The 10,831-nt window shown below is 50.4% G+C and overlaps 1 long non-coding RNA gene across 1 annotated transcript; it reads left to right on the top strand.

Moving 5' to 3' along the window:
* Positions 1-4,198: 4,198 nt before the first annotated feature.
* LOC125757290 (uncharacterized) lies at positions 4,199-10,614 on the top strand. The gene is made up of 2 exons (XR_007415219.1): positions 4,199-4,314; positions 10,449-10,614. It is a non-coding gene; the product is annotated as an uncharacterized LOC125757290 (long non-coding RNA).
* Positions 10,615-10,831: the final 217 nt, after the last annotated feature.

Raw genomic sequence — 10,831 nt, 5'->3', positions numbered from 1 at the left:
GTTCCATTGGATAATTTGCGTGTTCATAATGAAACTAAAAGTAGTGCTGTGTGTACGAAAAAGGGGGTGGCTGTTGTTTAGGCGGAAAGTTGAAACTCAACCAGCAGGGCCATCGTCGGGCCCCCTTATCGGCTTTTTAGTTTTCTTAGCGCGCTCCAGGGAGCTACGCCGATCTTTGGCACCAGGGGTGCCAACGTCGTTTCCATTGCCTCTTGCGAGGCACTGGATGCCCGCACGCGCGGGCTGGCAGTTCGGGTTTCGGGCCTCGCCTGGTGAGACGAGGCCTTGAGACCCGACGACCCTGAAGTCGCCGGTCCCTGTTCGCGAGTTGGCGGCGTAGACTGAGCTACTGCCGCCAAGGGGGCAGGCGCCACAGCCGACGGCTCGCTCTGCGCAGGCCGAAGGAGTGGCGGGGGCCGGTGCGACGTTGCCCCCCGGCGCGCCGCATCAGCGTAGGGTGTAGTGTGAAAAGGTGTACATCTTTTACGGGCTTCTTTGAAGGAAATGTTTTCTTTCACTTTGAGGGTAATTATATCCTTTTCTTTTTTCCAGTAGGGGCAGGAACGCGAGTAGGCTGCGTGATCGCCGTCACAATTGGCGCAGTGAGGTGTGATTGTACAGTTATCAGAGGAGTGGCCTTGGCCTCCACATCTCGCACAAGTTTCTTGACCACGGCAGCTCTGCGACCCGTGGCCAAATCGCTGGCATTTGTAGCATCGCCTAGGATTGGGGATGTACGGACGGACAGCAAGTTTAATGTAGCCTGTTTCGATCGTTGCAGGCAGCACGCTAGATGCAAAAGTTAATATGAGGTGCTTGGTCGGCAATTCTTTGTTATCGCGTCTGATGATGATTCGTTTCACTTCTGTGACATTTTGCTCTTTCCATCCTTCTAGGAGTTCTCGTTCGGACAATTCAAGGAGGTCTGCCTCTGAGACGACTCCGCGTGTGGTATTCATTGATCGATGAGGTGTAACAGAAACTGGAATGTTGCCAAATGTTGCGAGACTGCCTAGTTTTTCGTAGTGGTGTTTTTCAGGTAGCTCAAGCAGAAGGTCACCGCTAGCCATCTTAGTTACCTTGTAGCCTGGCCCAAAGACTTCGGTCAGAGACTTTGCCACAACAAATGGGGAGATGGATCTTGCTTGTTTGTCTGGAGTTTCACTATGAATTACATGGAATTTCGGATAGGAAGGTCTCGGTTGGTTGAAGTGTGTTAGTTCTTCGGTGCGTACCCTCTTGTGAGGGAGGACGATCAAGTAAGCGGGGAAATGAAGGTGTTCCCATGATAGTTTTGTTTATTTCGGCAGCAATGGCGGCCACCCACCATGGAGTCCAACTAGGGGACGCTGAAGCACTTAGACGTTTAAGGCTACAGACGCCAGCCGTACAGTGCCACTATAACCAAATATAACTACTCAAGGGGGAGTAACTACACAAGGTTAACCCTTGCCGCCAGGAAAAACGGAAGTAAATGGAAAGGAGGAGAGGACAGGAAAGAATAAAAGTGGGAGAGAAAGACGAAGATAAGGGAAGAGAGAGACAGGAAAAGGCGACTGCCGATTTCCCCTGGGTGGGTCAGCCCAGGGGTGCCGTCTACGTGAAGCTGGGGCCAAAGGGGTGTGTTGCGTCTGCCGGGGGGCCTTAAAGGTCCAATCACCCGGCGTCGGCTCAACCCCCAGGATCCCCTTTTCCCCGGACACGGCAAAGCCACGCACGGCTAGACGTGGGAGGGGTCGAAACCCCCCGTTAGCTCGGGTCCGTGGTGTCGCTACACACCAAACGCCTACTTGCGCAGACGCCCCTGCGGGGTCCAGATGTTTGTGGGATGCACTTATTTGCTACATCAATCAAAAAAGCAGTAAAGTATTCTACAGCTTCATCCACGCTTAAAGCACACATGTCGGTCCAACTTAAGAGAGCCATTTTATGAAACTGTTCCCAATCTGCTTTGTCGATTTGCCATTTGGGAACCTGTGGAGGACATTCATTCGCTATCGGTGTGCTCAGAACTATTGGAAAGTGGTCGCTTCCATAAGGGTTATTAACGACTTTCCATTTGAGTAGAGGTACAAGTGATGGAGATGTGATGCTGAGGTCTATAGACGAGTACGTATTGTTGGCAAGGCTATAATATGTTGGCTCTTTTTGATTCAAGAGACATGCGCCGGAAGAGAAGAGGAACTGTTCAATTAGACGACCTCGAGCATCGCACCGAGAGTCACCCCATAGACCACTATGTGCATTAAAGTCCCCAAGGACCAGATACGGTTCCGGAAGTTCATCCATTAAGGACTGGAATTCATGTTTATTCAGTGGGTGATGCGGAGGTATATAAAGAGAGCAAATGGTGACGAGTTTGTTCAGAAGAACCACTCGAACAGCCACTGCCTCAAGGGACGTTTGGAGTGGTAAGTGTGTGCACGCTACTCCTGGATTAACGATCACTGCTACACCACCGGATGACGCGATGGCATCATCCCGGTCCTTTCGGAAAATAATGTAACTGCGTAGAAAGTTAGTGTATTTGGATTTTAAGTGTGTTTCTTGTACACACAGCACTTTTGGTGTATGTTTGTGTAAAATTTCTTGGATATCGTCGAGGTTTCTCAGCAGTCCTCTGACGTTCCATTGTATAATTTGGGTTTCTATACTGGAAGCAAAGTGGTGCTGTGTGTACGAAAAGAAGTGGCTGTGGTTTCAGTGGCAAGTTGGAGCTCAAGTAACAGGACCGTCCTCGGGCCCCGTTATCGGCTTTTTCGTTTTCTTTGCGCGCTCCAATGAGCTACGCCGTTCTTTCGGTACCAGGGGTACCGGAGTTGTGTCCATTGCCTCGTTTGAGACACTGGACGCCCGCGTGTGCGAGCTGGTTGTTCGTTTTTCCGACCTCGCCTGGCGAGGCGTGGTCGTTTGACCCGACGACCCTGGAGTCGCCTGGATCAGTGGCTTGGTAGGTGGAGCAGTCTTGACTGCTGCCACCACGGGGACAGGCGGGGCAGCCTTGGCTACTCCTACCGCGGGGGCGGGTGGCCGTCGCCCCAGCACACTGTGCGTGGCATGGGCGACTGCCTGTGGCCGTTGTAGTGCTGCCCCCTGTTGCACTACATCGGCAAATGATGGTTTGTGTGGAAAAGCTCGTGAGACACGTTGTCGCGCTTCCCGGAAGCTTATATTCTCTGTCACCTTGATTGTGAGGACTTCTTTTTCTCTCTTCCACGCTGCGCATGTTCTGGAGTATGCGGGGTGGGCGCCATCGCAGTTCGCACAATGGGCCTCTGATTCAGTCTTGCAGTCATCGGTTGAGTGTCCTGTAGTGGCGCACTTTGCGCAAGTGAGCTGCCCTCGGCAGCTTTGGGACGCGTGGCCAAATCTCTGGCACTTAAAACAGCGCCGGGGATTTGGGATATATGCTCTCACACGTAGTTTTAGATAGCCTGTCGCGACTGTTTCCGGGAGTGTACTCGAGCCAAATGTGAGAATTAGATGTCTGGTAGGAAGTTCCTTGTCGTTGCGCCTGATTTTGATACGCTGCACATGTAAAACATTTTCATTTTTCCACCCATCAAGCAGTTCTTCGTCTGTGAGATCCACGAGGTCGTCGTCTGAGACTACACCTTTCACTGTGTTCATGGTTCGATGCGGTGTAACGGATATGGGCCAATCCCCAAACACTACTAGGTTGTTGAGTTTCTGGCACTGTGATCTGTCTTTAACTTCGATTAATAGATCCCCGCTTGCCATTTTGGTGGCTTTGTAACCACTGCCAATGGCGTCAGTTAGGCATCTGGAGACCAAGAACGGTGAGATGTTGGTGGCTTTCTTTTCGGTGCTTTCGCAGTGAATGACGTGGTATTTGGGGAAGTTGTCTTTCTTTTCCACGAGGGAATCTCGGCTTACATCGGTGCGCCACCTTTTCGGGGGCGATCAATGGAGAAGGGGTTTGGTGATCCCATGAGAAGAGGTTGTTGTTCGGCAGCCATGCCAGCCGCCCACCATCGAGCCCAACGAGGGGACGCAGCGAGACACGGAAGGAAACGCGGACGTCAGCTGTACATGGCCACTATAACCAAATATGGTTTACCCTAGGTTGGATAACCACACAAGGTTAACCCTTGCCGCCAGGAAAAGTGAAATAAAGGAAGAGAGGAGTAGACAGGAAAGATCAAAATAAGAGAGAAAGACGAAGACGTGAGTAGAGAGAGAGAGATAGGAAAAGGCGACTGCCGATTTCCCCTGGGTGGGTCAGCCCAGGGGTGCCGTCTACGTGAAGCCGGGGCCAAAGGGGTGTGTTGCCTCTGCCGGGGGGCCTTAAAGGTCCAATCACCCGGCGTCGGCTCAACCCCCAGGATCCCCTTTTCCCCGGACACGGCAAAGCCACGCACGGCTAGGCGTGGGAGGGGTCGAAACCCCCCGTTAGCTCGGGTCCGTGGTGTCGCTACACACCAAACGCCTGCTTGCGCAGACGCCCCTGCGGGGCATGTGCGTCATCTTGCAGCTATCGGTTATCCGCTCCATAATATCGACAAATGACTCACATTGTCATGACAGCCCATTTGTAGTAGTCATGCTTCGCGTGATGATGATATGTGGAGTTTAATGGCGCAAGGGCCATGCTTGGCCAAAGAGCGCCATGAACAGAGGTGAAATATAAGAATGAAACGCGATTTACGATATGTAGGGGATATGAGCTATGATAATGTTACACGGCTGTATATGGGCCTAAAATTCCGCGCCCTAGGGCGGGTAAAACATATAAGTGATAAAATTATGAGAGTGACGCGATGTATGCAGTGAGGATCAATGTCAGGGAGTCGTGATAATGAACGATAACCACATGGCCAGAGCACGAATGCCTCGTTCACAGCCCTTGTGTCCAAGGGCCGCGAGGCAGGTGCTATTTTCTTGTAGCTACCGCAGCAGCAGCCTCTTCTCAGAGGTGGTGCTACGGGTTGCCGGAGAACATGACATGGAAACTATTACATCCTTTAAAAAAGCGGATAATGATTTATATGTAAAAAGCGGTTCCCTACCTATGAACATAGATGGATGCAATGGTATTTGACGTCGGTAGGGAAACGGAAAATGCTTTCTTCTAATAGCGTCCAGTTCCTTGCATTGTAATAAAATGTGGAGCACGGTGAGTGGCTGACCGCATTTATCACACACAGGTGGATCACCACCGGCCAAGAGATGTGCATGTGTGCTGTGTGTGTGTCCTATTCGAAGTCGACAGAGTGTTACATCTGTACGACGTATGTTTGATGTGGGTGGCCAGTTACCGAGGTGTGGCTTTATCACGTGTAACTTATTTTCTAGTTGTCGGTCCCATAACCGCTGCCAGTAAGCCCTGAGTTTTTTCCTTACTAGGGGCTTTAAGTCCATTACAGGGACAGCTGTGGACGATGCAGTAGCGTTTGCATGAGTTGATATGGCGAGCTCGTCAGCCAGCTCATTGCCCTTTATACCACGATGTCCTGGCACCCAGCATATTACAACATGCTGTTCGGCCGAGTATACGGTGCACAGGAGTGAGTATAGCGATACAATAACAGGATTTCTGTATGTTTTGAGGGTTTTTAAAGCGTTCACCACGCTTAAGGAGTCTGTATATATTACTGCATTTCTTAGTTTCATTTCTTTAATGTGTTTTACGGCCTCCAGTATTGCGTGTGCCTCTGCTGTGAATATGCTTGTGTTAGGGTTCAGAGTACCAGAGTGAGAATAAGATTGACCGACGACTGCGTAGGACACGCCAGCATGGGACTTTGACGCATCTGTAAAAATTTCTGCGCAAGGGTATTTGTGCTGCAGTTCACGGAAATACATCTGGATGTGTAGAGGGGGGGCATGCTTTGTGACATCTACAAAAGAAGTATCACAGTCTATAACCTGCCACTCCCAAGGCGCGACCTGTAAAGTAGGAGCCATTAAGCGGTGTTCGAGCAGTGGGACACCTGTTTCTACAGCAAGAGCTCGTACACGCAGCGAGAAAGGCTCCTTCACTGCGGGTTTGTTGTGGAAAAGCTGGCAACTGGACAGGTCATTTGCAGCAGGATATGCGGGATGATCAGTGCTTGCGTTCACTTTCAAAAAATACTTAAAAGATAGGTATGACCTCTGTAAATGAAGAGACCACTCGTCTGATTCCACGTAGAGGCTTTCTATAGGGCTTGTTCTGAAGGCACCTGTGGAAAGACGAATGCCTAAATGGTGGACAGGGTCCAGCATTTTCAGAGCAGTTGGCGTTGCAGACTGGTAAACGATCGCTCCATAATCTAGACGGGTGCGTATGAGGCTTTTATAGAGGTTCATCAGACATTCTCTATCGCTGCCCCACGTTGTGCGTGACAGCACTTTTAGGATATTCATTGTTTTCATACATTTATTTTTAAGATATTTTATGTGCTGTACAAAGGTTAACTTTGCGTCTAAGATTATGCCTAGAAATTTGTGTTCTCCGTTGACCGCTAGACGCTCACCCCGCAGGAAAATTTCAGGATCAGGGTGTAGACCTCTTTTTCTTGTGAAAAGGACGCAAGTGCTTTTTTGTGGGTTCAATCTGAACCCGTTCTCATCAGCCCATTTCGAGACCTTGTTGAGACAAAGCTGGACCTGTCGCTCACAGATTGCGAGAGAACAGGATTTAAACCCTATCTGCACATCATCTACATACGTAGAACAAAACAGGTTACGTGGGATGTACAGACGAAGAGAATTCATTTTTATAATAAAAAGGGTGCAACTGAGTACCCCACCCTGAGGAACTCCAGTTTCCTGCACAAATTGTCTTGATAGTACATTGCCCACCCGAACACGGAATATGCGGTTCGACAAGTAGCTTTCTATTATATTTAACATTGTACCACGCACGCCTAAGTGCGAGAGGTCTCTCATAATTCCAAACCGCCACGTCGTATCATAAGCCTTTTCCATATCGAGGAACACAGACAAGAAGAACTGTTTATGGACAAATGCTTCACGAATTTGTGCCTCGATACGTATCAAATGGTCAGTAGTGGACCGACCTCCTCGAAAGCCACACTGATAGGAGTCAAGTAGTTTGTTGGATTCGAGGAAATGTAACAACCGGCGGTTTATCATCTTTTCAAAACTTTACAAAGACAACTTGTTAAGGCTATAGGCCTGTAACTGGAAACCAAAGATGGATTCTTGCCCTCTTTCACAACTGGAATTATAATAGCCTCCTTCCACGCAGTGGGGATCTCTCCGGACGACCATACACCGTTGTAGAGACAGAGGAGGGTGTTTTGTGATTCATGTGGTAGATTTTGCAACATTTCGTATACTACACGGTCGGCACCTGGGGCAGACCCGTTGCAGCAAGCTAGTGCTGCCTGCAGCTCTGCCAAGCAGAAAGGCCGGTTGTATCCCTCACTTTTTGCACTTTTGTATTCTAACTTCTGTCTTTCTGCCTGTGTTTTATACCGTTGGAAGGCTTCGGAGTAATGTGACGAACTGGACACATGTTCGAAGTGTGCGCCCAGGAAGTTCGCCTGGTCCTCCAATGTGTCTCCATGTGTGTTCACCAATGGAAGAGAGAATGTTTGTCGACCCTGTACCCTACTAACCCTGTTCCATACCCTAGCTTCATCCGTGTAGGAGTTGATACTTGATATGTATCTTTGCCAACTCTCTCTTCTGGCCTGCCGGCGCGTTCTCCGCCCTTGAGATTTTACCTGCTTAAAATTGATTAGATTTTCTGCAGTGGGGGAATCGCGTAGTAGCCCCCACGCTTTGTTCTGCTTCTTGCGAGCTTCACGGCATTCTTCGTTCCACCAAGGAACACGACGTTTACCTACCGCACTTCTTACTTCAGGTGTACTTTGCAAGGCAGCGTCAATTACAAAAGCAGTGAAATATTGAACTGCAGCGTCAATTCCTAAGGAAGACATGTCGGCCCAAGAGATCCTTGCAGTAAGACGTTGGTACTTTTCCCAGTTGGCTGCATTGACCTTCCACCGCGGGGCTTGTGGTGGAGATTCGTTTTGTTTTGTTGTTCGCAGGAGTACTGGAAAATGATCACTCCCAAAAGGGTTTTTTATAACGCTCCAGATAAGATAAGGTAAAAGTGTGGGAGAAGCAATGCTAAGATCTATGGATGAATAACTTTGGTTGGCAAGGCTATAAAATGTTGGTTCCTTCTTATTCAATAAACATGCACCCGAAGAGAGCAGAAATTGCTCAATGAGCCGGCCTCGCGCAACGTTGCGAGAGTCGCCCCACAAGCTACTGTGAGCATTGAAGTCACCGAGAACAACGTAAGGTTCTGGCAACTCATCTACAAAAGACTGAAATTCGTGTTTGTGTAGCTGATAGTGTGGGGGTATATAAAGTGAGCAAATGGTAATGAGTTTGTTTAAAAGAACAGCCGTAACGGCCACCGCTTCCAGTGGTGTTTGCAGCTGCATGCGTTGACATGCTACACTTTTGTCTATTAAGATGGCAACACCGCCAGACGATGCGAGCGCATCATCACGATCTTTGCGGAAAGTTATATAGTGTGTAAGGAAGTTCGTATGCTTTGGTTTAAGGTGTGTTTCTTGCACACACAGCACTTTTGGGTTATGTTTGTGTAGAAGTTCTTGAACGTCATCGAGGTTCCTAAGAAGACCCCTCACGTTCCACTGCATAATTTGTGTTTCCATTGTGAAAGTAAGTTGGTGCTGTGTGTACAGAGAAAAAAGGTACTGCCTTAGATTGCAGGGCCCTTTCCTGGCCCTGTGACGCGAGTCTTATCTTTTTTGGAGCGGTCGAGGGACGCTCGCCGCTCCTTGGGCGCTTGATGCGCCGTTAGGATAGGTGTAGTGTCCATTGCCTCCTGCGAGGCGCCGGACGAGCGCTCGTACGAGCGGGAGGTTTCCCGTGAAGGTCTCGCCACAGAAGACGAGATTTTTGAGCCCACCAGCCCGGAGGTAGATGGGACAGTCTTCGGGTCCAGGCTGCGCTGTTCGTCGACAGCGCCAGCTGGGACCGGAGAGAGTGAGGCTGCCTTGGCTGCGCCCACCGTGACGGGTCGTGACGGTCCTGCGTGTTCGGTTCGCGTAGCGCAGGCTCTCGCCGGTGGTTGTGTTGGTGCCAGCGACCCTAGGGTAGCGGGACTTTCTTGCGGGGTGGGTGGAGCAGAGGTAACTGCTTCCACCACGGGGGCAGGAGCCACAACGGCTCGCTGCGCGTGAGCTGGACTTGTGGCGGAGGCCGCTGCGGCGCTGCCCCCCGACGCGCCGCATCAGCATAGAATGTGCCATAGAAAGGCGAACACCGCCTTCGTGCTTCCCTGAACGAGATATTTTCTTTGTATTTCAGCGTGATTATATCTTTTTCCTTTTTCCATGTAGGACAGGCTCTAGAGTATGCCGCGTGCTCACCTTCGCAGTTTGGACAGTGGAGCGGATTGTCACAGGTGTCGGAGGAGTGTTCGTGGTTCCCGCATTTGGCACAGGTCAGTCGGCCTCTGCAACTCTGCGAACCATGGCCGAAACGTTGGCACTTAAAGCACCTACGTGGATTGGGGATGTAGGGCCTGATTCTTGTTTTTGTATACCCAGTTTCAAGGGACTCTGGCAGGACAGTTGAAGCAAAAGTGATGATCAAAAATTTTGTCGGAATTTCTTTGTTCTCGCGCTTGATCTTAATTCTTTGCACCTGGGTTACGTTCTGCTCCTTCCATCCTTCGAGGAGCTCTTCTTCAGTCAGGTTTAGAAGGTCATCATCGGAGATCACTCCTCGAACGGTGTTCATTGACCGATGAGGGGTCACTGTGACTGGAACAGCGCCGAATGTCACAAGGTTTGAAAGCTTTCTGTACTGTGCACTGTCTCGTACTTCAAGCAACAAGTCGCCGCTAATCATTTTAGTGGCTTTGTAGCCGGGTCCAATGGTGTCAGCAAGACACTTGGCAACAATAAATGGGGAAAGAGTTCTGACGGTCTTCTGAGGATCTGTGCAGTGGATTACATGAAAACGAGGGAAGATTTCTTTCGGCATAGAAAAGATGTTGTGGGTTTCTTCGGTGCGCCATCTCTTTGCGAGAGGGCGATCAGAAAGTTTGGGGAAGGCATTAGAGTTCATAAGAGTATGATATTTTTCGGTGGCCATGGCAGCCGCCCACCACCGAGCCCAACGAGGGGACGCTGCAGCCCGTTATAGGACCACAGACGCCAGCTGTACATGACCACTATAACCTAACATATAATGCCCAAGGAAGGACATATACACAAGGTTAACCCTTGCCGCCACGAAAACCTTGAAGTAACTGGAAGAGAGGAGAAGACAGGAAAGGCTAAAAGTGAGAGAGAAAGACGAAGATGTGGTAGAGAAAGATAGGAAAAGGCGACTGCCGATTTCCCCTGGGTGGGTCAGCCCAGGGGTGCCGTCTACGTGAAGCCGGGGCCAAAGGGGTGTGTTGCGTCTGCCGGGGGGCCTTAAAGGTCCAAACACCCGGCGTCGGCTCAACCCCCAGGATCCCCTTTTCCCCGGACACGGCAAAGCCACGCACGGCTAGGCGTGGGAGGGGGTCGAAACCCCCCCGTTAGCTCGGGTCCGTGGTGTCGCTACACACCAAACGCCTACTTGCGCAGACGCCCCTGCGGGGGCATGCTTCGCGTAGTACGGGTAAGTCACACTGGTGAGGTGTATAGCATTAGATCATGTAGATGTAGGGAAGAAGAAGATCATATGCGGCAGTGGGCCACGACCTTAGCTGAAAGAGCCGAGCGCGAGCTGTTGGCGTTTGGACTGTGATTCTTGTGTTGGTTTTCGCCGCCCGCCTTCAGCGTCCGTGAGCCTGCTTCTCAAGTGCTACTTGTCGCCA

This window comes from Rhipicephalus sanguineus, chromosome 2 (assembly GCF_013339695.2).
Source record: "Rhipicephalus sanguineus isolate Rsan-2018 chromosome 2, BIME_Rsan_1.4, whole genome shotgun sequence".
Classification (NCBI taxonomy): domain Eukaryota; kingdom Metazoa; phylum Arthropoda; class Arachnida; order Ixodida; family Ixodidae; genus Rhipicephalus; species Rhipicephalus sanguineus.
Note: the sequence above shows the minus strand (reverse complement) of the source record. Positions and strands in the feature narration are given on the sequence as shown.